This window comes from Oncorhynchus keta, chromosome 35, assembly GCF_023373465.1.
Source record: "Oncorhynchus keta strain PuntledgeMale-10-30-2019 chromosome 35, Oket_V2, whole genome shotgun sequence".
Lineage (NCBI taxonomy): Eukaryota > Metazoa > Chordata > Actinopteri > Salmoniformes > Salmonidae > Oncorhynchus > Oncorhynchus keta.
Window position 1 is genome coordinate 72,577,979 of NC_068455.1, and position 27,844 is coordinate 72,605,822.

The window sequence follows — 27,844 nt, forward strand, 5'->3', positions numbered from 1 at the left end:
AAGGAGCCCTTCCATGGCATTGGAAGAGGGAAACTGTGAGAGGTGCCGTGAGGGGAGCCATTCTGGCTCACTCAGCTTTAGAGTAGTCATAAGGAGCCCTTCCATGGCATTGGAAGAGGGAAACTGTGAGAGGTGCCGTGAGGGGAGCCATTCTGGCTCACTCAGCTTTAGAGTAGTCATAAGGAGCCCTTCCATGGCATTGGAAGAGGGAAACTGTGAGAGGTGCCGTGAGGGGAGCCATTCTGGCTCACTCAGCTTTAGAGTAGTCATAAGGAGCCCTTCCATGGCATCGGAAGAGGGAAACTGTGAGAGGTGCTGTGAGGGGAGCCATTCTGGCTCACTCAGCTTTAGAGTAGTCATAAGGAGCCCTTCCATGGCATCGGAGCAGCGAAACTGGGGAGGGAAAGTCTCCCATGGGGAGGTCATTCCAGCTTGCTGCAGAGTAGGAGTCACGGCAGGGTTAGACACAGCGGCAGGCCTATTGGATGCCAGTTTCCACACAGTGGAAGCCAATGAGAGGCTAGAGGACCAGAGGGATCTGAGCCGGAGACCTGTCATCCCAACCTCAGTTTCTTTCCCCCTCAGGAGAAGTGAGCGAAGTCGGCTACTACGCTCTATTTAACACAGTTCCCTAGTAACGCGGCGCCCATAACGGGTACCTATCTAACTGCCAGAACCAGTAAGTAACAGGCCCTCCGGCCTGGGTCAAATTACCCATAAAGCCCTGCATGTCAGCACACACAGAGACACTTCAGAGAAAGACAAACAGGTCCCACCTCGCTCCAGACAGACAGGAAATGTTCCAATGTGTAAAATGTTCCTTTTGAAGACAAGGCTGACAAGTTTACATAGCTGGCCATAAAAGGATGTTGCATTTCACTTGATGAGTGATGTCGGCGTCTTCTAATCCATTGTTTTCTACTTCAACACAGATAGTGATGTAATTACAGGCTGTATCTTTACACGAAATACCAAAGTCTGTCAGATTTCCAGTCATTCAAATCAAATCAAATCAAATGTATTTATATAGCCCTTCGTACATCAGCTGATATCTCAAAGTGCTGTACAGAAACCCAGCCTAAAACCCCAAACAGCAAGCAATGCAGGTGTAGAAGCACCTGCATTCAATGAATTGAATACCCATTGATCTTCATCTTCAAGAAAAGGACTTGGAAATATAGATTAGCCAAATTGTTTTACCTGGGCATAACCCGAAAACTCAGGACTCATTAGCCTACTCTGTTGGATATGATTTGGTTGTCATGGACGATTGATTGGGCTCAGGGCTTCAAGTTGAACAATAAATGCTACTCTCATGGAATGGCATGCTTTGATGCCTACCGAAAAGTGATCATATTACTCCAGGGTGATCATATTACTCCAGGGTGATCATATTACTCCAGGGTGATCATGTTACTCCAGGGTGATCATATTACTCCAGGGTGATCATATTACTCCAGGGTGATCATATTACTCCAGGGTGATCATATTACTCCAGGGTGATTATATTACTCCAGGGTGATCATATTACTCCAGGGTGATCATATTACTCCAGGGTGATCATATTACTCCAGGGTGATTATATTACTCCAGGGTGATCATATTACTCCAGGGTGATCATATTACTCCAGGGTGATTATATTACTCCAGGGTGATTATATTACTCCAGGGTGATCATATTACTCCAGGGTGATCATATTACTCCAGGGTGATTATATTACTCCAGGGTGATCATATTACTCCAGGGTGATCATATTACTCCAGGGTGATTATATTACTCCAGGGTGATCATATTACTCCAGGGTGATCATATTACTCCAGGGTGATTATATTACTCCAGGGTGATCATATTACTCCAGGGTGATCATATTACTCCAGGGTGATCATATTACTCCAGGGTGATCATATTACTCCAGGGTGATCATATTACTCCAGGGTGATCATGTTACTCCAGGGTGATCATATTACTCCAGGGTGATCATATTACTCCAGGGTGATCATATTACTCTCTACACTGGCATATTACTCTCTACAAACCTTGAAGTCAGCCCTAGCCTAGTTTGACTGCTAACCTACAAAGCATTAGATGGACTTGTTCCTACCTATCTCTCTACAAGACACAGGCCTCCTTATTGTTCCTGGAGGCCGGGCTTTCACCTACAGAGCTTCATTTTTATTGTATGGTCTGCCTACCCATGTGAGAGACGCAGACTCGGTCTCAACCTTTAAGTCTTTACTGAAGACTCATCTCTTCAGTAGGTCCTATGATTGAGTGTAGTCTGGCCCAGGAGTGTGAAGGTGAACGGCAAGGGTGGTTCGTCACTCCAGTGCCTTGCTGTTTACTTCTCTGCCTGGCCGGCTGCCTTCTCTCCAGTGGGATTCTCTGCCTCTGACCCTATTACGGGGGCTCTGACCCTATTACGGGGGCTCTGACCCTATTACGGGGGCTCTGACCCTATTACAGGGTCTCTGACCCTATTACGGGGGCTCTGACCCTGCAGGGGCTCTGACCCTATTACGGGGCTCTGACCCTATTACGGGGCTCTGACCCTGGGGCTCTGACCCTATTACGGGGCTCTGACCCTATTACAGGGCTCTGACCCTATTACGGGGCTCTGACCCTATTACGGGGCTCTGACCCTATTACGACCCTATTACGGGGGCTCTGACCCTATTACAGGGGCTCTGACCCTATTACAGGGGCTCTGACCCTATTACGGGGGCTCTGACCCTATTACGGGGGCTCTGACCCTATTACGGGGGCTCTGACCCTATTACGGGGGCTCTGACCCTATTACGGGGGCTCTGACCCTATTACGGGGGCTCTGACCCTATTACGGTGGCTCTGACCCTATTACGGGGGCTCTGACCCTATTACGGGGGCTCTGACCCTATTACAGGGACTGAGTCACTGGCTTGCTAGTGCTCTGCCATGCCATCCTTGGGAGAAGTGCATCACGTCTTGCCAGGCTTTTTTGGCAATAGTCGACTTGAGTGGGTTGAGTCACTGACGTGATCTTCCTGTCCAGTTTTGCTCCCCCTCGGGCTCGTGTGGTGGAGGAGATCTTCGTGGGCTATACTCAGCCTTGTCTCAGGGTAGTAAGTTGGTGGTCTGTTGATATCCCTCTAGTGGTGTGGGGGCTGTGCTTTGACAAAGTGAGTGGGGTTATATCCTGCCTGGTTGGCCCTGTTAAGGGGGGTTTTCATCGGACGGGTGTCACTGTGTACCCCGGCCCGCCTGTCTAGAACTGGACTGGCCACCCCCTCAGAACATGGTTCCTCTCTAGGTTTCTTCCTAGGTTCATGACTTTCTTGAGAGTTCTTCCTAGCCACCGTGCTTCTACATCTGCAGTGCTTGCTGTTTGGGGTTTTCGGCTGGGTTTCTGAATAAATACTGACATCTGCTGATGTAAAAAAAGGCTTTATAAATCAGTTTGATTGATTGATTTAAAACAGTAAGAGTTTAATGGCTGTAATAGGAGAAAACTGAGGATGGATCAACAACATTGTAGATACTCCACAATACTGGAACGAATTGACAGAGTGAAAAGAAGGAAGCCTGTACAGAATAAATTATTCCAAAACATGCATCCTGTTTGCAACAAGGCACTAATACTGCCAAATATGTGGCAAAGCGATTAACTTTTTTGTCCTGAATACAAAGTGTTGTTTGGGGCAAATTCAACTGAGTACCACTCTCCATATTTTCAAGCATAGTGGTGTCGGCATCATTATGGGTAAGCTTGTAATCGTTAAGGCATGGGGAGTTTCAGGATTAAACAATTATGGAATGATGTCACGTCCTGACCGTAGTTCCTTTTTTATGTCTCTAGTTTGGTTTGGTCAGGGCGTGAGTTGGGGTGGGCATTTTATGTATTTCATTCTATGTTTTGTTCTGTGTGTTGTATTTCTATGTGTTTGTATGGTATGGTTGGTATGGTTCCCAATCAGAGGCAGCCGTCAATTGTTGTCTCTGATTGATCCCACCTGTGTTTTGTGGGTAGTTGTTTTCTGTTTTGTGTATTGCACCTTGCAGAACTGTTCGTTTGTTGTTTGGGTCAAGTGTTCGTATTTATTAAACGGATTATGAATACTTACCACGCTGCACCTTGGTCCTCTTCTCCTTCTCCTTCTACCACTCTGCACCTTGGTCCTCTTCTCCTTCTCCTTCTACCACGCTGCACCCTGGTCCTCTTCTCCTTCTCCTTCTACCACGCTGCACCTTGGTCCTTCTTTCTCCTTCTACCACGCTGCACCTTGGTCCTCTTCTCCTTCCTTCTACCACGCTGCACCTTGGTCCTCTTCTCCTTCTCCTTCTACCACGCTGCACCTTGGTCCTCTTCTCCTTCTCCTTCTACCACGCTGCACCTTGGTCCTCTTCTCCTTCTCCTTCTACCACGCTGCACCTTGGTCCTCTTCTCCTTCTCCTTCTACCACGCTGCACCTTGGTCCTCTTCTCCTTCTCCTTCTACCACGCTGCACCTTGGTCCTCTTCTCCTTCTCCTTCTACCACGCTGCACCTTGGTCCTCTTCTCCTTCTCCTTCTACCACGCTGCACCTTGGTCCTCTTCTCCTTCTCCTTCTACCACGCTGCACCTTGGTCCTCTTCTCCTTATCCTTCTACCACGCTGCACCTTGGTCCTCTTCTCCTTCTCCTTCTACCACGCTGCACCTTGGTCCTCTTCTCCTTCTCCTTCCTACCACGCTGTACCTTGGTCCTCTTCTCCTTATCCTTCTACCACGCTGCACCTTGGTCCTCTTCTCCTTCTACCACGCTGCACCTTGGTCCTCTTCTCCTTCTCCTTCTACCACGCTGCACCTTGGTCCTCTTCTCCTTCTCCTTCTACCACGCTGTACCTTGGTCCTCTTCTCCTTCTCCTTCTACCACGCTGTACCTTGGTCCTCTTCTCCTTATCCTTCTACCACGCTGCACCTTGGTCCTCTTCTCCTTCTCCTTCTACCACGCTGCACCTTGGTCCTCTTCTCCTTCTCCTTCTACCACGCTGCACCTTGGTCCTCTTCTCCTTATCCTTCTACCACGCTGCACCTTGGTCCTCTTCTCCTTCTCCTTCTACCACGCTGCACCTTGGTCCTCTTCTCCTTCTCCCGATGACATTCGTTACAAATGAAGGTAAACACAGGCAAAATCCTAGAGGAAATCCTGGTTCAATCTGCTTTCCACCAGACACTGGGAGATTAATTCACCTTTCATCAGGACAATAACCTAAAACACAAGGCCAAATCTACACCGGAGTTACTTACCAAGAAAACAGATTTCCCGAGTCTAACCCTCCTGTTGTGTTCATTTCATGTTAACTAATTTTGTGTTCCCGGTCCAAAATGACAAAACATTATAGCTGATTATAAATCCATAATGTTACATATATTATCACCTAATGTTGTGTTAGATATTTTTATCAACTTAAGTTCTTGTGATCATTACAAGTTTTGAACTTATATTTGCTGTTTATGGCCTGTAGGCCTCATTGACCTGAACTCATACAACTAGTTTTTGAGCAAAAAAAGCATATTATATGGATTATTTAGACTATAACAAATACTCAGATGAAACATATTGTGCTATTTATCACAGACTACTTTGTGTCAAAGTTTAACAAGGACTCCCTCCTCACCAGTGTCATGATCAAAGATATGATCAAGAGCCTCACATACAGTATCGTTTGGTCATTGTGCTGACACAGAATGAATTGTGACCAAGGCCTCAAAAATGCTTTATATACCAGAGCTGCGAGAAAAGTTCTATATATTATTGAAACAATATTGCGATTGTTTGTGAGAATGCCAACAGGTGTGGTTCCCATGGGGGAAAATTATATTGGGGAAAGGTTCCCGTGGGGGTTGCCATGGAAGCCAAGAAGGGGAGTGAGGTGTGTGTGTGTGTGTGTGTGTGTGTGTGTGTGTGTGTGTGTGTGTGTGTGTGTGTGTGTGTGTGTGTGTGTGTGTGTGTGTGTGTGTGTGTGTGTGTGTGTGTGTGTGTGTGTGTGTGTGTGTTCAAACACACATGCATGTGGGGGTCTGAGAGAGGAACTGTGTCCATCTGATGTATGGGCATGTGCCTGAACTCAATTTTATACACTAATTGTAGTCTCACCCATTCATTTCTAATTAATTTCACAGTTCACAAAAGTTCAATTAAACAACTAAAATGTAATGAAAATCATCCAAATGTATTTTATGTGTTCAGATGCCCTGTGTGGACAACTCATTGAACCTGATGACAATCCGATTAAATTAACTACATTTTTCAGAGAGAAAACTTCCAATTCAACCGGAACACAGCAGGAATAGAAAAAAGAAAAAAAGATTTACAAAAATATGTAATCAATTTTGAATTCAGTCTGTAACACAGCGAAATATGGAATAAGTCGAGGGGTATGAATACTGTTCTGAATGCACGGTAGCTTGGACTGTAGCTGAAATCCATTAAGCACGTTTGGCGTGACGTTTTAGGGGCCTCTGTCTTGTGGTCAGACTCGCTCAGTCAGAACTAACTTAAACTTGCACCTTTTTTCAATGCTGATTTGAATCTCATTCAGAAAACAGGAAAGTGTCAAAAATACTTTTTTTGTGCAAACATCCTTTCTGAATTTAAAAGTATTCCTAGAATGAATCATCAAGTATTCATTCTAGGAATACTATATTCTAAAATAAGTTAACATTTTCTAGAAATAGCCATGGAATAATTGATGAGACAACCCATCTTCAAGAAAAGCTTGGGAAAATAACCCAAACGAAAAACATTTTTTTTAATGACCTTATCATCAATGTAGCTGTAATCTGATTACAATATTTTAGCTGGTAATTTAAACGATTACATTTTTTGTAATCAGTTACTCCTCAACCCTGCTAAAATCCCTTCAACCTCAACCATCTAAAACTTCAGAGATAAAACCTGACCTCCTCTGAACAGCAGGTCACAGGGTCACAGGGTCACAGGGCACTTTCCCTTTACAACACGTTTCTGTTCTGTTCCGTCCCACCAGGAAGGAATGTTGGAATAGTTTACGTAACATACCAAGAAACTGTCTAAATCATGATACTTCAACTCACATTAGATACTGCCAACCCCTGACCTCTGAACTACACATTGATCCCATACAACTGCTGTTCCACTGTTGCTTTCAGTGACCCTACTAGCAAGGATTTATGAGTATTGCAGTAATTTAGTCATTTAGAGATATGACTTGCTCATGGTGCAGAGGGGAGAGAAGGTGTGTGTGGGGGTCACCTGTGAGGGGGAGGCAGCCAGCTGCCTAACGTAAGTGGAGTTATATTATAAGCCAATTTCCAGCACTGACAGTTCAAATCTTAAATAGATCCAAACTTCACACCACGTTGGTCAAACTTTTAAGTAATTGAGGACGATACATTTTTTAAAATCAGCTTGGCCTTATTTATTTTACAGTATATTGGATGACTGTCATTCATATTCCATTCACCCAGCTCAAACATGGATAGGTTCAGGCTGCTACACGATACACACGTCCGCGGTACCCATCATAAGGTTGCTACAACCTAGCCTATGAATGAAAATTACGTAGGTGCACAGGTTGAGAGAAAAAATGGAGTAATCAAGGTTCCTCTCTCCCTCCCGCTCCATCTCCCTCCCGCCCGCTCCATCTCCCTCCAGCCCGCTCCATCTCTCTCCATCTCCCTCGCTCCCGCTCATTCTCTCTCCCTCCCTCCCGCTCCATCTCTCTCCCTCCCGCTCCATCTCTCTCCCTCCCGCTCCATCTCCCTCCCTCCCGCTCCATCTCCCTCGCTCCCGCTCCATCTCTCTCCCTCCCGCTCCATCTCCCTCCCTCCCGCTCCATCTCCCTCGCTCCCGCTCCATCTCTCTCCCTCCCGCTCCATCTCCCTCCCTCCCGCTCCATCTCCCTCGCTCCCGCTCCATCTCTCTCCCTCCCGCTCCATCTCTCTCCCTCCCGCTCCATCTCTCTCCCTCCCGCTCCATCTCCCTCCCTCCCGCTCCATCTCCCTCGCACCCGCTCCATCTCTCTCCCTCCCGCTCCATTTCCCTCCCTCCCGCTCCATCTCTCTCCCTCCCGCTCCATCTCCCTCCCTCCCGCTCCATCTCCCTCGCTCCCGCTCCATCTCTCTCCCTCCCGCTCCATCTCCCTCCCTCCCGCTCCATCTCCCTCGCTCCCGCTCCATCTCTCTCCCTCCCGCTCCATCTCTCTCCCTCCCGCTCCATCTCTCTCCCTCCCGCTCCATCTCCCTCCCTCCCGCTCCATCTCCCTCCCGCCCGCTTCATCTCCCTCCCGCCCGCTCCATCTCCCTCCCGCCCGCTCCATCTCCCTCCCGCCCGCTCCATCTCCCTCCCGCCCGCTCCATCTCCCTCCCGCCCGCTCCATCTCCCTCCAGCCCGCTCCATCTCTCTCCATCTCCCTCGCTCCCGCTCATTCTTTCACCCTCCCTCCCCGCTCCATCTCTCTCCCTCCCGCTCCATCTCTCTCCCTCCCGCTCCATCTCCCTCCCTCCCGCTCCATCTCCCTCGCTCCCGCTCCATCTCTCTCCCTCCCACTCCATCTCCCTCCCTCCCGCTCCATCTCCCTCCCGCCCGCTCCATCTCTCTCCCTCCCGCTCCATCTCCCTCCCGCCCGCTCCATCTCTCTCCCTCCCGCTCCATCTCCCTCGCTCCCGCTCCATCTCCCTCCCTCCCGCTCCATCTCTCTCCCGCCCGCTCCATCTCTCTCCCTCCCGCTCCATCTCCCTCGCTCCCGCTCCATCTCTCTCCCTCCCGCTCCATCTCTCTCCCTCCCGCTCCATCTCCCTCCCGCCCGCTTCATCTCCCTCCCGCCCGCTCCATCTCCCTCCAGCCCGCTCCATCTCTCTCCCTCCCGCTCCATCTCCCTCGCTCCCGCTCCATCTCTCTCCCTCCCGCTCCATCTCTCTCCCTCCCGCTCCATCTCCCTCCCGCCCGCTTCATCTCCCTCCCGCCCGCTCCATCTCCCTCCAGCCCGCTCCATCTCTCTCCCTCCCGCTCCATCTCCCTCGCTCCCGCTCATTCTCTCTCCCTCCCTCCCGCTCCATCTCTCTCCCTCCCGCTCCATCTCCCTCCCTCCCGCTCCATCTCCCTCCCCCCCGCTCCATCTCCCTCCCTCCCGCTCCATCTCCCTCCCGCCCGCTTCATCTCCCTCCTGCCCGCTCCATCTCCCTCCCGCCCGCTCCATCTCCCTCCAGCCCGCTCCATCTCTCTCCATCTCCCTCGCTCCCGCTCATTCTTTCTCCCTCCCTCCCCGCTCCATCTCTCTCCCTCCCGCTCCATCTCTCTCCCTCCCGCTCCATCTCCCTCCCTCCCGCTCCATCTCCCTCGCTCCCGCTCCATCTCTCTCCCTCCCACTCCATCTCCCTCCCTCCCGCTCCATCTCCCTCCCGCTCCATCTCCCTCGCTCCCGCTCCATCTCTCTCCCTCCCACTCCATCTCCCTCCCGCCCGCTCCATCTCTCTCCCTCCCGCTCCATCTCTCTCCCTCCCGCTCCATCTCCCTCCCGCCCGCTCCATCTCTCCCCCTCCCGCTCCATCTCCCTCCCTCCCGCTCCATCTCCCTCCCGCTCCATCTCCCTCCCGCTCCATCTCCCTCGCTCCCGCTCCATCTCTCTCCCTCCCACTCCATCTCCCTCCAGCCCGCTCCATCTCTCTCCCTCCCGCTCCATCTCCCTCCCGCTCCATCTCCCTCCCGCCCGCTCCATCTCTCTCCCTCCCGCTCCATCTCCCTCGCTCCCGCTCCATCTCCCTCCCTCCCGCTCCATCTCCCTCGCTCCCGCTCCATCTCTCTCCCTCCCGCTCCATCTCTCTCCCTCCCGCTCCATCTCTCTCCCTCCCGCTCCATCTCTCTCCCGCCCGCTCCATCTCTCTCCCTCCCGCTCCATCTCTCTCCCTCCCGCTCCATCTCTCTCCCTCCCGCTCCATCTCCCTCGCTCCCGCTCCATCTCTCTCCCTCCCGCTCCATCTCTCTCCCTCCCGCTCCATCTCCCTCCCGCCCGCTTCATCTCCCTCCCGCCCGCTCCATCTCCCTCCAGCCCGCTCCATCTCTCTCCCTCCCGCTCCATCTCCCTCGCTCCCGCTCATTCTCTCTCCCTCCCTCCCGCTCCATCTCTCTCCCTCCCGCTCCATCTCTCTCCCTCCCGCTCCATCTCCCTCCCTCCCGCTCCATCTCCCTCGCTCCCGCTCCATCTCTCTCCCTCCCGATCCATCTCCCTCCCTCCCGCTCCATCTCCCTCCCGCCCGCTCCATCTCTCTCCCTCCCGCTCCATCTCCCTCCCGCCCGCTCCATCTCTCTCCTCCAGCTCCATCTCCCTCGCTCCCACTCCATCTCCCTCCCTCCCGCTCCATCTCTCTCCTCCCGCTCCATCTCTCTCCCTCCCCGCTCCATCTCTCTCCCTCCCCGCTCCATCTCATCTCTCCCTCCCGCTCCATCTCCCTCCCGCCCGCTTCATCTCCCTCCCGCCCGCTCCATCTCCCTCCCGCCCGCTCCATCTACCTCCAGCCCGCTCCATCTCTCTCCATCTCCCTCGCTCCCGCTCATTCTCTCTCCCTCCCTCCCGCTCCATCTCTCTCCCTCCCGCTCCATCTCTCTCCCTCCCGCTCCATCTCCCTCCCTCCCGCTCCATCTCCCTCGCTCCCGCTCCATCTCTCTCCCTCCCACTCCATCTCCCTCCCTCCCGCTCCATCTCCCTCCCGCCCGCTCCATCTCTCTCCCACCCGCTCCATCTCCCTCCCGCCCGCTCCATCTCTCTCCCTCCCGCTCCATCTCCCTCGCTCCCGCTCCATCTCCCTCCCTCCCGCTCCATCTCTCTCCCGCCCGCTCCATCTCCCTCGCTCCCGCTCATTCTCTCTCCCTCCCTCCCGCTCCATCTCTCTCCCTCCCGCTCCATTTCCCTCCCTCCCGCTCCATCTCCCTCGCTCCCGCTCCATCTCTCTCCCTCCCGCTCCATCTCTCTCCTCCCCGCTCCATCTCTCTCCCTCCCGCTCCATCTCTCTCCCTCCCGCTCCATCTCCCTCCCGCCCGCTCCATCTCTCTCCCTCCCCGCTCCATCTCTCTCCTCCCGCTCCATCTCCCTCCTGCCCGCTCCATCTCCCTCCCTCCCGCTCCATCTCCCTCCCGCCCACCCATCTCTCTCCCCTCCCGCTGCATCTCTCTCTCCCGCTCCATCTCTCCTCCCGCTCCATCTCCCTCCCGCCCGCTCCATCTCCCCTCCCTCCCGCTCCATCTCCCTCCCTCCCGCCCGCTCCATCTCCCTCCCGCCCGCTCCATCTCTCTCCCTCCCGCTCCATCTCTCTCCCTCCGCTCCATCTCCCTCGCTCCCGCTCCATCTCCCTCCCTCCCGCTCCATCTCTCTCCCTCCCGCTCCATCTCCCTCCCGCTCCATCTCCCTCGCTCCCGCTCCATCTCCTCCCCCTCCGCTCCATCTCTCTCCCTCCCGCTCCATCTCCTCCCGCTCCATCTCCCTCCCTCCCGCTCCATCTCTCTCCCTCCCGCTCCATCTCCCTCCCGCCCGCTCCATCTCTCTCCCTCCCGCTCCATCTCTCTCCCTCCCGCTCCATCTCTCTCCCTCCCGCTCCATCTCTCTCCCTCCCGCTCCATCTCTCTCCCTCCCGCTCCATCTCCCTCCCTCCCGCTCCATCTCTCTCCCTCCCGCTCCATCTCTCTCCCTCCCGCTCCATCTCCCTCGCTCCCGCTCCATCTCTCTCCCTCCCGCTCCATCTCTCTCCCTCCCGCTCCATCTCTCTCCCTCCCGCTCCATCTCTCTCCCTCCCGCTCCATCTCCCTCCCGCCCGCTCCATCTCTCTCCCTCCCGCTCCATCTCCCTCGCTCCCGCTCATTCTCTCTCCCTCCCGCCCGCTCCATCTCCCTCCAGCCCGCTCCATCTCTCTCCCTCCCGCTCCATCTCCCTCCCTCCCGCTCCATCTCCCTCCCTCCCGCTCCATCTCACTCGCTCCCGCTCCATCTCTCTCCCTCCCGCTCCATCTCCCTCCCTCCCGCTCCATCTCCCTCCCGCCCGCTCCATCTCTCTCCCTCCCGCTCCATCTCCCTCCCGCCCGCTCCATCTCTCTCCCTCCCGCTCCATCTCCCTCGCTCCCGCTCCATCTCCCTCCCTCCCGCTCCATCTCTCTCCCTCCCGCTCCATCTCTCTCCCTCCCGCTCCATCTCCCTCCCTCCCGCTCCATCTCTCTCCCTCCCGCTCCATCTCTCTCCCTCCCGCTCCATCTCTCTCCCTCCCACTCCATCTCTCTCCCTCCCGCTCCATCTCCCTCCCGCCCGCTCCATCTCTCTCCCTCCCGCTCCATCTCTCTCCCTCCCGCTCCATCTCTCTCCCTCCCGCTCCATCTCCCTCCCGCCCGCTCCATCTCCCTCCCTCCCGCTCCATCTCCCTCCCTCCCGCCCGCTCCATCTCCCTCCCTCCCCTCCATCTCCCTCCCGCCCGCTCCATCTCTCTCCCTCCCGCTCCATCTCTCTCCCTCCCGCTCCATCTCCCTCCCTCCCGCTCCATCTCCCTCCCTCCCGCTCCACCTCCCTCCCTCCCGCTCCATCTCCCTCCCGCTCCATCTCTCTCCCTCCCGCTCCATCTCTCTCCCTCCCGCTCCATCTCTCTCCCTCCCCGCTCCATCTCCCTCCCGCCCGCTCCATCTCTCTCCCTCCCGCTCCATCTCTCTCCCTCCCCGCTCCATCTCTCTCCCTCCCGCTCCATCTCCCTCCCTCCCGCTCCATCTCTCTCCCTCCCCCTTCATCTCTCTCCTCCCGCTCCATCTCTCTCCCTCCAGCTCCATCTCCCTCCCTCCCGCTCCATCTCTCTCCCTCCCGCTCCATCTCTCTCCTCCCGCTCCATCTCTCTCCCTCCCCGCTCCATCTCTCTCCCTCCCGCTCCATCTCCCTCCCGCCCGCTCCATCTCTCTCCCTCCCGCTCCATCTCCCTCCCTCCCGCTCCATCTCTCTCCCTCCCGCTCCATCTCCCTCCCTCCCGCTCCATCTCTCTCCCTCCCGCTCCATCTCCCTCCCTCCCGCTCCATCTCTCTCCCTCCCGCTCCATCTCCCTCCCTCCCGCTCCATCTCTCCCCTCCGCTCCATCTCCCCTCCCTCCCGCTCCATCTCTCTCCCCTCCCCGCTCCATCTCTCTCTCCCTCCCGCTCCATCTCTCTCCCTCCCGCTCCATCTCTCTCCCTCCCGCTCCATCTCTCTCCCTCCCGCTCCATCTCCCTCCCTCCCGCTCCATCTCTCTCCCTCCCGCTCCATCTCTCTCCCTCCCGCTCCATCTCCCTCCCTCCCGCTCCATCTCTCTCCCTCCCGCTCCATCTCTCTCCCTCCCGCTCCATCTCTCTCCCTCCCGCTCCATCTCCCTCCCGCCCGCTCCATCTCTCTCCCTCCCGCTCCATCTCTCTCCCTCCCGCTCCATCTCCCTCCTGCCCGCTCCATCTCCCTCCCGCCCGCTCCATCTCCCTCCCGCCCACTCCATCTCTCTCCCTCCCGCTGCATCTCTCTCTCCCGCTCCATCTCTCCCTCCCGCTCCATCTCCCTCCCGCTCCATCTCCCTCCCTCCCGCCCGCTCCATCTCCCTCCTGCCCGCTCCATCTCTCTCCCTCCCGCTCCATCTCTCTCCCTCCCGCTCCATCTCTCTCCCTCCCGCTCCATCTCCCTCCCTCCCGCTCCATCTCTCTCCCTCCCGCTCCATCTCCCTCCCGCTCCATCTCTCTCCCTCCCGCTCCATCTCTCTCCCTCCCGCTCCATCTCTCTCCCTCCCGCTCCATCTCCCTCCCGCCCGCTCCATCTCCCTCCCGCCTGCTCCATCTCCCTCCCGCCCGCTCCATCTCTCTCCATCTCTCTCCCTCCCGCTCCATCTCTCTCCCTCCCGCTCCATCTCTCTCCCTCCCGCTCCATCTCTCTCCCTCCCTCCCGCTCCATCTCCCTCCCTCCCGCTCCATCTCTCTCCCTCCCGCTCCATCTCTCTCCCTCCCGCTCCATCTCTCTCCCTCCCGCTCCATCTCTCTCCCTCCCGCTCCATCTCCCTCCCCGCCCGCCCGCTCCATCTCTCTCCCTCCCGCTCCATCTCTCTCTCCCGCTCCATCTCTCTCTCCCGCTCCATCTCTCTCCATCTATCCCTCTCCACCTCTCTCCCTCTCCATCCATATCCCTCTCCATCCGTATCTCTCTCCATCACTCTCCCTCTCTCTCTCCCTCCTACCCTCTCCATCTCCCTCCCTTCCTCCCTCTCTCCCTCCATCTCCATCTCTCTCCCTCCATCTATCTCTCCCTCCCTCTCCATCTCTCCATCTATCTATCCCTCCCACCCTCCCTCCATCTCCATCTCTCTCCCTCCCTCTCCATCTCTCTCTCCCACCCTCTCCATCTCTCGCTTCCCCTCCCTCCCTCCCTCTCTCCTTCCCTCCCCCTCCCCCCCTCTCTCTCCATCTCTCTCCCTCCCTCCCTCCCTGCCTCCCTCTCCATCTATCTCCCTCCCTCCTTCCCTCTCCATCTCTCTCCCTCCCTCCTCTCCATCTCTCTTCCCCACAATCTTTCTTCCCCCTCCATTTCCCTCTCCCTCTCCATTTCCCTCTCCCTCCATCTCTCTCTCCCTCCTACCCTCTCCATCTCCCTCCCTCCCTCCCTCTCTCCCTCCCTCCCCCTCCCCCTCTCTCTCCATCTCTCTCCATCTCTCTCCCTCCCTCCCTCCCTGCCTCCCTCTCCATCTATCTCGCTCCCTCCCTCTCCAACTCTCTCTCTCTCCCTCCCTCCCCATCTCTCTCTCTCTCCCTCCCTCCCTCTCCATCTCTCTCTCCCTCCGTCCCTCTCCATCTCCCTCCCTCTCCATCTCCCTCCCTCCATCTCTCTCTCCCTCCGTCCCTCTCCATCTCCCTCCCTCTCTCTCTCCATCCCTGCCTCCCTCTCCATCTCTCTCGCTTCATCCCTCTCTCCCTCCATCTCTCTCCATCTCTCTCCCTTCGTCCCTCTCCATCTCTCTCCCGTCATCCCTCTCCATCTCCCTCCTTCCCTCTCTCTCTCCCTCCCCATCTCTCCATTCTTCCTCTCTGACCCATACACACATTGAGTTAGCCACCTTTAGCTATCAGAGACTATTCTAGGAACAGAGAACCAACTAAATAAATACGTTGAGCAAATGCTCTCTTGACAAACACACACTCTTCCCTACAGTTGCTGACCGACCGGTGTGTGTGTGTGTGTGTGTGTGTGTGTGTGTGTGTGTGTGTGTGTGTGTGTGTGTGTGTGTGTGTGTGTGTGTGTGTGTGTGTGTGTGTGTGTGTGTGTGTGTGTGTGTGTGTGTGTGTGTGTGTGTGTGTGTGTGTGTGTGTGTGTGTGTGTGTGTGTGTGTGTGCATCAGTGAAGGCTGCTGAGGGAAGGACCGCTCATAATCACGGCTGGAACGGATCCATGGAAACCATGTGATGTATTTGAAACCATTCTGCTTATTCCGCTCCATCCAGTACCACAAGCTCATCCTCCCCAATTAAGGTGCCACCAACCTCCTGTGGTATATGTGTGTATGTATGGGGTGGGGGGTGCATGTGACAATGTGACAATTATCATTGGTCTTCCTCATTAGTGAGCTAGATGCCTTCGGGGCCCTGTGAGAGAGGCAGTGGCTGTGTCCCAAATAGCTCCCTATTCCCTATAGACCATAACCCTCTGGTAAAACGTTGTGCACTATATAGGGAATAAGGTGCCATTTGAGACATAGCCATGGACAGGAATGGCGCCAGGCAGCTAGCGAGCTAGCTAGGACTTCAATTTACAAGAGAGATAGCTCGGCCCATTCAGCATAGAACCAGTGAGATAGCGAGGACTTCTATTTCCAAGAGAGATAGCTCGGTCCATTCACCATAGAACCAGTGAGATAGCGAGGACTTCTATTTCCAAGAGAGATAGCTCGGCCCATTCACCATAGAACCAGTGAGATAGCGAGGACTTCTATTTCCAAGAGAGATAGCTCGGCCCATTCACCATAGAACCAGTGAGATAGCGAGGACTTCTATTTCCAAGAGAGATAGCTCGGCCCATTCACCATAGAACCAGTGAGATAGCGAGGACTTCTATTTCCAAGAGAGATAGCTCGGCCCATTCACCATAGAACCAGTGAGATAGCGAGGACTTCTATTTCCAAGAGAGATAGCTCGGCCCATTCACCATAGAACCAGAGAGATAGCTACAGTAGGCATTCCCACTCACAGCCAGAGGATCTCTGGCTAGATATATTATTTTTATTCATGGTGAATACTAACAACGATGCTAAGCTAAATCAGCAAAGCGGTTGCTAGCAGTTATGGTCAGGGCTGGATAGGTTACTTTCTAAATGTAATCTGTTACAGTTACTAGTTACTTGTCCAAAATTGTAATCAGTAACGTAACGTTTGGATCACCCAAACTCAGTAATGTAATCTAATTACATTCAGTTACTTTTAGATTACTTTCCCCTTAAGAGGCGTTAGAAGAAGAACAAAATGTATGTTACCAATTCAACAACATCTATTGATTTATCCTGCAATGTTAAAGTTGACATAGCTGACCATATATGGATGTTCCATGTTACTTTATGGGTTGGTTATGTAGGATTCTTCTAACCCATCGCTTTCTACAACATATAATACTATGATTAAATTACATCTTTACATTAAAAACCAAAGTTTATCAGAAATTCCAGACATTCCAATAAACCCCTTGATCTTCAAGAATAGGACTTGGACATATGGAAGTATAGATTAGACAAATTGTTTTACTTGAGCATGACCCCAAAACTAAGGACTTATTAGCCAGCCCTCCTCTCTAGTTTATGATCATGTTGTCACGGAGGACTGATTGGGCTCATGGAATGGCATGCTTTGAGCACTACTGAAAGTGCTATTAACGTGTGAAAAAATGAATGCCATGTGCTGCATTTGCCAAAGGCCTATTGGTTACCTTTTAGTTGGTGACACTTTAATATCTTGATAATATGCAGTTGTTTAAAAGGGCAAATCCACAGATGAAACAATTACAAAACAGACACCCCGCCTCTGTTTTGGTAAAAAGCTGATGGATGGGCCTGGAGAAATGTAACCACTCTCAGATTAATAGACAGCTATGGATGCAAGGACTGACCCTCCATGATATCAAAATGATTGTTTTAACCCTGTTATGAGGCTATACAGTGTTTGTTTACATTTACAATGTTTACAAACATTGAAGAAAACAGGCTTATCTTTTGAGTTCTCATGGACTGTGACAGTTGAACTAAGCTCATGGGGCATTTATAAGATCTATTCTTCATCTTTAGATGCAGACAGCAGTCGCACCATTGGAAGACATAGCTTGGACTGTGGCCTACAAAAGCTTATTCCTGCTAATTTCCCGCGATCCATCAAACCCATTTGGTGTGTCGTGATAGTGGTTTTAATCGTGGTCTCACAGGGGTCTCTGAGTTGTGGTCAGACTCGCTCAGGTGGAACAAACTTAAACTTGCGCCTTTATTCAATGCTGATTTGAATGTCATTGAGAAAACAGAGAAGTGTCAAAGATTTATTTTATCAAACATCCTTTCTGAATTTAAAAGTAATCCTCGATTTAATCATCTAGTTTTTCAAAAGTATCTGTAATCTGATTACAATATTTTAGCTGGTAAAGTAACAGATTACAATTACTGTGTTTTTTGTAATCCTTTACATGTAACAGATGACATGTAATCTGTTACTCCTCAACCCTGGTGATGGTTGTCACTAGCTAGTCGCAGTAGAGAATGGTGCTGTAGCGAAGAATAAACTCACTTCTTAGTTCTCCCTCCATCTAGCAAAGCAGGCCGATTAGGCATAGCGCTAAGGTAGCTCATGATGAGTTCTCAGTCAGGGTTGGGCCAGGGAAGCTACAGTAGCCAACGCTAGCTGGGTTAGTGGGGCAAATCCCAGCATGTATTATGGGCAGGGCCTAAAATGAACACCAACCACCTGCCAAATGTGGGTAGATTTTGGCATTGGTGGGTAAAATATCTATTTCACCAGCCACGTTGGTGGGTGGTCAGGGCTCCACAGTGCGAGCATTTCACTCACATTTGTAAATAAAAATAGTCAAGTATAATCACATTTATAGAAACATACTATAAATACTGCAGTAGCTGTTTTTCAAAGTATTTCTGGCGTTTTGTTTCATAGCTGGTAAATGAATCTCACAAAGTCAAAGACCTACGATAGCCTATTCATTCCTGCGCTGCAACACTGCCTGGCTAGGGGCTATGCGCATGTGAAGTGATGAGTGAAAGATCCATTTTCAGAAGCGCTGCGCCTCTGCACAAGTCTACTGAACTGAGACTTTGTCCTTGTGTTTCTTGGCTATTTACATTGCTTTGTTCACAAGCTGGATTGTTTTTCTATGTTTGAGTTTCAACTACTGGGGAAGAGAAGACAACGCTGCTACTAGTCAGACTCAATCTCACAAACATGACTGGAGTTAAATTACCTCACTAACCTCCCGCACCTTAAACTGCTACTAGTCAGACTCAATCTCACAAACATGACTGGAGTTAAATTACCTCACCAACCTCCCCCACCTTAAACTGCTACTAGTCAGACTCAATCTCACAGGCACAAACATGACTGGAGTTAAATTACCTCACTAACCTCCCGCCCTTAAAGGGGCAGGTGAACATTTCTGTCTCATCTGTGATATTTTGGTTAAAAGACTCACATCATATTAAACAATATACCACCTTACTTGTTACTAGTAATAGATTTATTGTTTTAGAAACATTACAAAGCCTGCTCATCTGTTTTTCTGTGTTTTGTCGGTGTAAATTATTGCATAAAATATATATATATTTTGGCGGTTAAAAAATCTGATTGGCTGGTAGATTTTTAAAAATCTAATTGCCACAGTGGCTGGTGGAGCACAAAGTGAATTTATGCCCTGATTATGGGCCTGAGCCAAAGGACTGTGACTGGCTGAGTGACCTAGCTACTCCGGAGTGCTGATATCCCCTCAGAGCCTCTTTAAACCCAGGACTCCCTTGGAAAATACCTTCTTTATCCCAATGGGACTCTTTGGAAAAGTTGAATGAAAAAAAGCTTCCCCGTCTAATTGAACAAACACAGAGGTCCTAGAAGCTAAACCAACACTTTCAGATTGATAGAATGGATGGGAATGACTATTACATCATCGTTAGAGTAGAACCTTATAGCGTTTCTAAGGCTACCACAATTGACATTAAAAAAAAATTCAACCAGCCGTTGACAGTTAAATTGTCTAGATTAAGATTTATGACCAAACAAAGGAACAAATCTGATTGGCGACGGATGGAAAACATCATTTGAAAGACAGAACAAAGTGATTGATGTGTCACACAGTTTTGTGGGCTCATTCTCTTCTATTCCATAATCAGATTTGTATTATTTTTTATTATCCATCATCACCATCAATCTTTTTGTCCAAGACGACATTGTAAAAAATGTCTTCTACATATTTACAAGGTTATAAATAACTTATAAATAACCTACGGCTACAGTTCCAGGTGAGGTGATGAGGTGACATCATTATACCTGACATTTCTCCTTCCAAATCAGTTCCGCCTCGTCTCAATAAAGTTATGAAAAAAGGAAACACGGACGGAAACAGACAGAGACTAATATCACATCACTGTTCAGGAATCTGACTTTGAACACCTGGATGTATCCCAAATGGCACCCTGTTCCCTATGTGCCCTGGTCAAAGTAGTGCACTAGAGTCTGAAATGGCACCCTGTTCCCTATGTGCCCTGGTCAAAGTAGTGCACTAGAGTCTGAAATGGCACCCTATTCCCTATGTGCCCTGGTCAAAGTAGTGCACTAGAGTCTGAAATGGCACCCTATTCCCTATGTGCCCTGGTCAAAGTAGTGCACTAGAGTCTGAAATGGCGTCCTATTCCCTATGTGCCCTGGTCAAAGTAGTGCACTAGAGTCTGAAATGGCACCCTATTCCCTATGTGCCCTGGTCAAAGTAGTGCACTAGAGTCTGAAATGGCACCCTGTTCCCTATGTGCCCTGGTCAAAGTAGTGCACTAGAGTCTGAAATGGCACCCTATTCTCTATGTGCCCTGGTCAAAGTAGTGCACTAGAGTCTGAAATGGCACCCTATTCTCTATGTGCCCTGGTCAAAGTAGTGCACTAGAGTCTGAAATGGCACCCTATTCTCTATGTGCCCTGGTCAAAGTAGTGCACTAGAGTCTGAAATGGCACCCTATACCATTTGGAACACTGTCTGTGAATGATCTTCTCCATAAGTGGAAAAAGACAGCTCAGGGAACAAGGGAGGGAAGGAGGGATGATAGGAGGAGGGATGATGTAGCCGGCAGGGTGGATTACCTGGTCTGGTACGAGCTGGGGAACGAAGGGATGAGGTGAGACAAAGAGAGGGAGGAATCTAAATTACAGGGTAAGAAGAAGGAAACACAGAGGGAGGGGTTCTACGTGGTTGATATTAACTGTATCATAGCTCTCTGTGTGTGTGTGTGTGTGTGTGTGTGTGTGTGTGTGTGTGTGTGTGTGTGTGTGTGTGTGTGTGTGTGTGTGTGTGTGTGTGTGTGTGTGTGTGTGTGTGTGTGTGTGTGTGTGTGTGTGTGTGTGTGTGTGTGTGTGTGTGTGTGTTTCCAGCCATCTGATCCTGTGTGTGTGTGTGTGTGTGTGTGTGTGTGTGTGTGTGTGTGTGTGTGTGTGTGTGTGTGTGTGTGTGTGTGTGTGTGTGTGTGTGTGTGTGTGTGTGTGTGTGTGTGTGTGTGTGTGTGTGTGTGTGTGTGTGTGTGTGTGTGTGTGTGTGTGTGTGTGTGTTTCCCAGCCATCTGATCCTGTGTGTGTGTGTGTGTGTGTGTGTGTGTGTGTGTGTGTGTGTGTGTGTGTGTGTGTGTGTGTGTGTGTGTGTGTGTGTGTGTGTGTGTGTGTGTGTGTGTGTGTGTGTGTGTGTGTGCATCCTAAATGGAGGGCTGTGTTGTGGATGGGTCCTCCTGGATTAGAGCTTTAGACAGGACTGGTTATAATGCTTCACTACTTGCTATAAACACATGCATGAACCTTTCTGAAGTCTGATTATAAGGCTTATAATACTCTCTCTATGTGTCTCTCTCACTGAGCCCTGTGTGTTGCCTCTCTGAACCCAACTATAATGTCCTCTATGTGTCTCTCTCACTGAGCCTTGTGTGTTGCCTCTCTGAACCCAACTATAATGTCCTCTATGTGTCTCTCTCACTGAGCCTTGTGTGTTGCCTCTCTGAACCCAACTATAATGTCCTCTATGTGTCTCTCTCACTGAGCCCTGTGTGTTGCCTCTCTGAACCCAACTATAATGTCCTCTATGTGTCTCTCTCACTGAGCCCTGTGTGTTTCCTCTCTGAACCCAACTATAATGTCCTCTATGTGTCTCTCTCACTGAGCCCTGTGTGTTGCCTCTCTGAACCCAACTATAATGTCCTCTATGTGTCTCTCTCACTGAGCCCTGTGTGTTTCCTCTCTGAACCCAACTATAATGTCCTCTATGTGTCTTTCTCACTGAGCCCTGTGTGTTGCCTCTCTGAACCCAACTATAATGTCCTCTATGTGTCTCTCTCACTGAGCCCTGTGTGTTGCCTCTCTGAACCCAACTATAATGTCCTCTATGTGTCTCTCTCACTGAGCCCTGTGTGTTTCCTCTCTGAACCCAACTATAATGTCCTCTATGTGTCTCTCTCACTGAGCCCTGTGTGTTGCCTCTCTGAACCCAACTATAATGTCCTCTATGTGTCTCTCTCACTGAGCCCTGTGTGTTGCCTCTCTGAACCCAACTATAATGTCCTCTATGTGTCTCTCTCACTGAGCCCTGTGTGTTGCCTCTCTGAACCCAACTATAATGTCCTCTATGTGTCTCTCTCACTGAGTCCTGTGTGTTACCTCTCTGAACCCAACTATAATGTCCTCTATGTGTCTCTCTCACTGAGCCCTGTGTGTTGCCTCTCTGAACCCAACTATAATGTCCTCTATGTGTCTCTCTCACTGAGTCCTGTGTGTTACCTCTCTGAACCCAACTATAATGTCCTCTATGTGTCTCTCTCACTGAGCCCTGTGTGTTGCCTCTCTGAACCCAACTATAATGTCCTCTATGTGTCTCTCTCACTGAGCCCTGTGTGTTACCTCTCTGAACCCAACTATAATGTCCTCTATGTGTCTCTCTCACTGAGCCCTGTGTGTTGCCTCTCTGAACCCAACTATAATGTCCTCTATGTGTCTCTCTCACTGAGCCTTGTATGTTGCCTCTCTGAACCCAACTATAATGTCCTCTATGTGTCTCTCTCACTGAGTCCTGTGTGTTGCCTCTCTGAACCCAACTATAATGTCCTCTATGTGTCTCTCTCACTGAGCCCTGTGTGTTGCCTCTCTGAACCCAACTATAATGTCCTCTATGTGTCTCTCTCACTGAGCCTTGTATGTTGCCTCTCTGAACCCAACTATAATGTCCTCTATGTGTCTTTCTCACTGAGCCCTGTGTGTTGCCTCTCTGAACCCAACTATAATGTCCTCTATGTGTCTCTCTCACTGAGCCCTGTGTGTTGCCTCTCTGAACCCAACTATAATGTCCTCTATGTGTCTCTCTCACTGAGCCCTGTGTGTTTCCTCTCTGAACCCAACTATAATGTCCTCTATGTGTCTCTCTCACTGAGCCCTGTGTGTTTCCTCTCTGAACCCAACTATAATGTCCTCTATGTGTCTCTCTCACTGAGCCCTGTGTGTTACCTCTCTGAACCCAACTATAATGTCCTCTATGTGTCTCTCTCACTGAGTCCTGTGTGTTACCTCTCTGAACCCAACTATAATGTCCTCTATGTGTCTCTCTCACTGAGCCCTGTGTGTTGCCTCTCTGAACCCAACTATAATGTCCTCTATGTGTCTCTCTCACTGAGCCCTGTGTGTTACCTCTCTGAACCCAACTATAATGTCCTCTATGTGTCTCTCTCACTGAGCCTTGTATGTTGCCTCTCTGAACCCAACTATAATGTCCTCTATGTGTCTCTCTCACTGAGTCCTGTGTGTTGCCTCTCTGAACCCAACTATAATGTCCTCTATGTGTCTCTCTCACTGAGCCCTGTGTGTTGCCTCTCTGAACCCAACTATAATGTCCTCTATGTGTCTCTCTCACTGAGCCTTGTATGTTGCCTCTCTGAACCCAACTATAATGTCCTCTATGTGTCTTTCTCACTGAGCCCTGTGTGTTGCCTCTCTGAACCCAACTATAATGTCCTCTATGTGTCTCTCTCACTGAGCCCTGTGTGTTGCCTCTCTGAACCCAACTATAATGTCCTCTATGTGTCTCTCTCACTGAGCCCTGTGTGTTTCCTCTCTGAACCCAACTATAATGTCCTCTATGTGTCTCTCTCACTGAGCCCTGTGTGTTGCCTCTCTGAACCCAACTATAATGTCCTCTATGTGTCTCTCTCACTGAGCCCTGTGTGTTGCCTCTCTGAACCCAACTATAATGTCCTCTATGTGTCTCTCTCACTGAGCCCTGTGTGTTGCCTCTCTGAACCCAACTATAATGTCCTCTATGTGTCTCTCTCACTGAGTCCTGTGTGTTACCTCTCTGAACCCAACTATAATGTCCTCTATGTGTCTCTCTCACTGAGCCCTGTGTGTTGCCTCTCTGAACCCAACTATAATGTCCTCTATGTGTCTCTCTCACTGAGTCCTGTGTGTTACCTCTCTGAACCCAACTATAATGTCCTCTATGTGTCTCTCTCACTGAGCCCTGTGTGTTGCCTCTCTGAACCCAACTATAATGTCCTCTATGTGTCTCTCTCACTGAGCCCTGTGTGTTACCTCTCTGAACCCAACTATAATGTCCTCTATGTGTCTCTCTCACTGAGCCTTGTATGTTGCCTCTCTGAACCCAACTATAATGTCCTCTATGTGTCTCTCTCACTGAGCCCTGTGTGTTGCCTCTCTGAACCCAACTATAATGTCCTCTATGTGTCTCTCTCACTGAGCCCTGTGTGTTGCCTCTCTGAACCCAACTATAATGTCCTCTATGTGTCTCTCTCACTGAGCCCTGTGTGTTGCCTCTCTGAACCCAACTATAATGTCCTCTATGTGTCTCTCTCACTGAGCCCTGTGTGTTGCCTCTCTGAACCCAACTATAATGTCCTCTATGTGTCTCTCTCACTGAGCCCTGTGTGTTGCCTCTCTGAACCCAACTATAATGTCCTCTATGTGTCTCTCTCACTGAGCCTTGTGTGTTGCCTCTCTGAACCCAACTATAATGTCCTCTATGTGTCTCTCTCACTGAGCCCTGTGTGTTGCCTCTCTGAACCCAACTATAATGTCCTCTATGTGTCTCTCTCACTGAGCCCTGTGTGTTGCCTCTCTGAACCCAACTATAATGTCCTCTATGTGTCTCTCTCACTGAGCCTTGTATGTTGCCTCTCTGCAGCCAACTTTAGGGTCACAGCATTGAACAACTATTTGAACCACTGATCTATAGGATAAAGACACATTGAAGGGGAATCTGACTCATAAGAGGGACCGTCTTTAGTCTACTTAAAGGTAAAGCAGTTTGCCTTGCACAGGCCAGTTGGTTTTCATAATCGTTATGAATCGTCTTCAGGTGAAGTGATTTAAATGTTGTTTAATGCCAAAGTAATGATGTTGCAGGGATTAGAAAGAGATCATAAAGTTGAGCTTCAAAAAAGGCATTTATGGGGAGTCTGTTGAGGCCACACAAACTACTGAAACCTTTATGGGGAGTCTGTTGAGGCCACACAAACTACTGAAACCTTTATGGGGAGTCTGTTGAGGCCACACAAACTACTGAAACCTTTATGGGGAGTCTGTTGAGGCCACACAAACTACTGAAACCTTTATGGGGAGTCTGTTGAGGCCACACAAACTACTGAAACCTTTATGGGGAGTCTGTTGAGGCCACACAAACTACTGAAACCTTTATGGGGAGTCTGTTGAGGCCACACAAACTACTGAAACCTTTATGGGGAGTCTGTTGAGGCCACACAAACTACTGAAACAAGAGGGCTGCTGCTATTGACAGAGAAAAGCCTGGGCACATCCAACTAGCTCAGAAAACACCCAAGACCAAAACAGCATGCCACCTCGCTCACTGACAAGGCTGAAGACCTTTTCAAACTTCCCCCAAGGGCACAGATAGAGGAGAAGAAGACCCTTCCTTCTCTCCTCCTTCCCTCTCTTCTCGTTTTAATAAAGAATACAAAGTGCAACAAACAAACCTTAAGAGGAAGGAATGTTAAGCCCCCTCCAATCACGCGCCAGCCCTCAGCTTTTGTGTTCTGCTGACCTTTGACATTGCATTTACCTCGACCAATAAGGAAACAAGCTGACAGTGTTCTACAGAGGGGTTTGATATGTGAAACGATGACAGTGTGGGACTTTCGCCACGCAACTACAACTGGGACATGTCATTTACTTACAGAGTGAATTCATAGAGGATATGGCAATAATGTAGCACTCATAAAGCCATATCGTACAAATGGTACTGGAACTGACCCTGTATATAGTATGGTATTGAACTGACCCTGTATATAGTGTGGTATTGAACTGACCCTGTATATAGTATGGTATTGAACTGACCCTGTATATAGTATGGTATTGAACTGACCCTGTATATAGTATGGTATTGAACTGAGCCTGTATATAGTATGGTATTGAACTGATCCTGTATATAGTATGGTATTGAACTGACCCTGTATATAGTATGGTATTGAACTGACCCTGTATATAGTATGGTATTGAACTGACCCTGTATATAGTATGGTATTGAACTGACCCTGTATATAGTATGGTATTGAACTGACCCTGTATATAGTATGGTATTGAACTGATCCTGTATATAGTATGGTATTGAACTGACCCTGTATATAGTATGGTATTAATTGACCCTGTATATATTATGGTATTGAACTGACCCTGTATATAGTATGGTATTGAACTGACCCTGTATATAGTATGGTATTGAACTGATCCTGTATATAGTATGGTATTAATTGACCCTGTATATATTATGGTATTGAACTGACCCTGTATATAGTATGGTATTGAACTGACCCTGTATATAGTATGGTATTGAACTGACCCTGTATATAGTGTGGTATTGAACTGACCCTGTATATAGTGTGGTATTGAACTGACCCTGTATATAGTATGGTATTGAACTGACCCTGTATATAGTATGGTATTGAACTGACCCTGTATATAATATGGTATTGAACTGACCCTGTATATAGTATGGTATTGAACTGACCCTGTATATAATATGGTATTGAACTGATCCTGTATATAGTATGGTATTAATTGACCCTGTATATATTATGGTATTGAACTGACCCTGTATATAGTATGGTATTGAACTGACCCTGTATATAGTATGGTATTGAACTGACCCTGTATATAGTATGGTATTGAACTGACCCTGTATATAGTATGGTATTGAACTGACCCTGTATATAGTATGGTATTGAACTGACCCTGTATATAGTATGGTATTGAACTGACCCTGTATATATATGGTATTGAACTGACCCTGTATATAGTATGGTATTGAACTGACCCTGTATATAGTATGGTATTGAACTGAGCCTGTATATAGTATGGTATTGAACTGACCCTGTATATAGTATGGTATTGATCTGACCCTGTATATAGTATGGTATTGAACTGACCCTGTATATAGTATGGTATTGAACTGACCCTGTATATAGTATGGTATTGAACTGACCCTGTATATAGTATGGTATTGAACTGACCCTGTATATAGTATGGTATTGAACTGACCCTGTATATAGTATGGTATTGAACTGACCCTGTATATAGTATGGTATTGAACTGACCCTGTATATAGTATGGTATTGAACTGACCCTGTATATAGTATGGTATTGAACTGACCCTGTATATAGTGTGGTATTGAACTGACCCTGTATATAGTATGGTATTGAACTGACCCTGTATATAGTATGGTATTGAACTGACCCTGTATATAGTATGGTATTGAACTGACCCTGTATATAGTATGGTATTGAACTGACCCTGTATATAGTATGGTATTGAACTGACCCTGTATATAGTATGGTATTGAACTGACCCTGTATATAATGTGGTATTGAACTGACCCTGTATATAGTATGGTATTGAACTGACCCTGTATATAGTATGGTATTGATCTGACCCTGTATATAGTATGGTATTAATTGACCCTGTATATAGTATGGTATTGAACTGACCCTGTATATAGTATGGTATTGAACTGACCCTGTATATATATGGTATTGAACTGACCCTGTATATAGTATGGTATTGAACTGACCCTGTATATAGTATGGTATTAACTGACCCTGTATATAGTATGGTATTGTAACTGACCCTGTATATAGTATGGTATTGAACTGACCCTGTATATAGTATGGAATTGTAACTGACCCTGTATATAGTATGGTATTGAACTGACCCTGTATATAGTGTGGTATTGAACTGACCCTGTATATAGTATGGTATTGAACTGACCCTGTATATAGTATGGTATTGAACTGACCCTGTATATAGTATGGTATTGAACTGACCCTGTATATAGAATGGTATTGAACTGACCCTGTATATAGTATGGTATTGAACTGACCCTGTATATAGTATGGTATTGAACTGAGCCTGTATATAGTATGGTATTGAACTGATCCTGTATATAGTATGGTATTGAACTGACCCTGTATATAGTATGGTATTGAACTGACCCTGTATATAGTATGGTATTGAACTGACCCTGTATATAGTATGGTATTGAACTGACCCTGTATATAGTATGGTATTGAACTGACCCTGTATATAGTATGGTATTGA

General features: G+C 49.8%; 1 long non-coding RNA gene across 39 annotated transcripts; it reads right to left on the minus strand.

The window, feature by feature from the left end:
• Positions 1-3,270: 3,270 nt before the first annotated feature.
• Positions 3,271-5,267, minus strand: LOC127916189 (uncharacterized). Of its 39 annotated transcripts, none has more exons than XR_008093774.1 (5): positions 5,048-5,267; positions 4,934-5,009; positions 4,782-4,857; positions 4,293-4,672; positions 3,271-4,222 (listed from the first exon to the last, which is right to left on the minus strand). It is a non-coding gene; the product is annotated as an uncharacterized LOC127916189 (long non-coding RNA). The 39 variants fall into 39 exon arrangements; XR_008093768.1 differs by having other exon boundaries at positions 4,782-4,895; XR_008093764.1 differs by having other exon boundaries at positions 4,712-4,819; positions 4,858-5,009.
• Between the last annotated feature and the right edge of the window lie 22,577 nt (positions 5,268-27,844).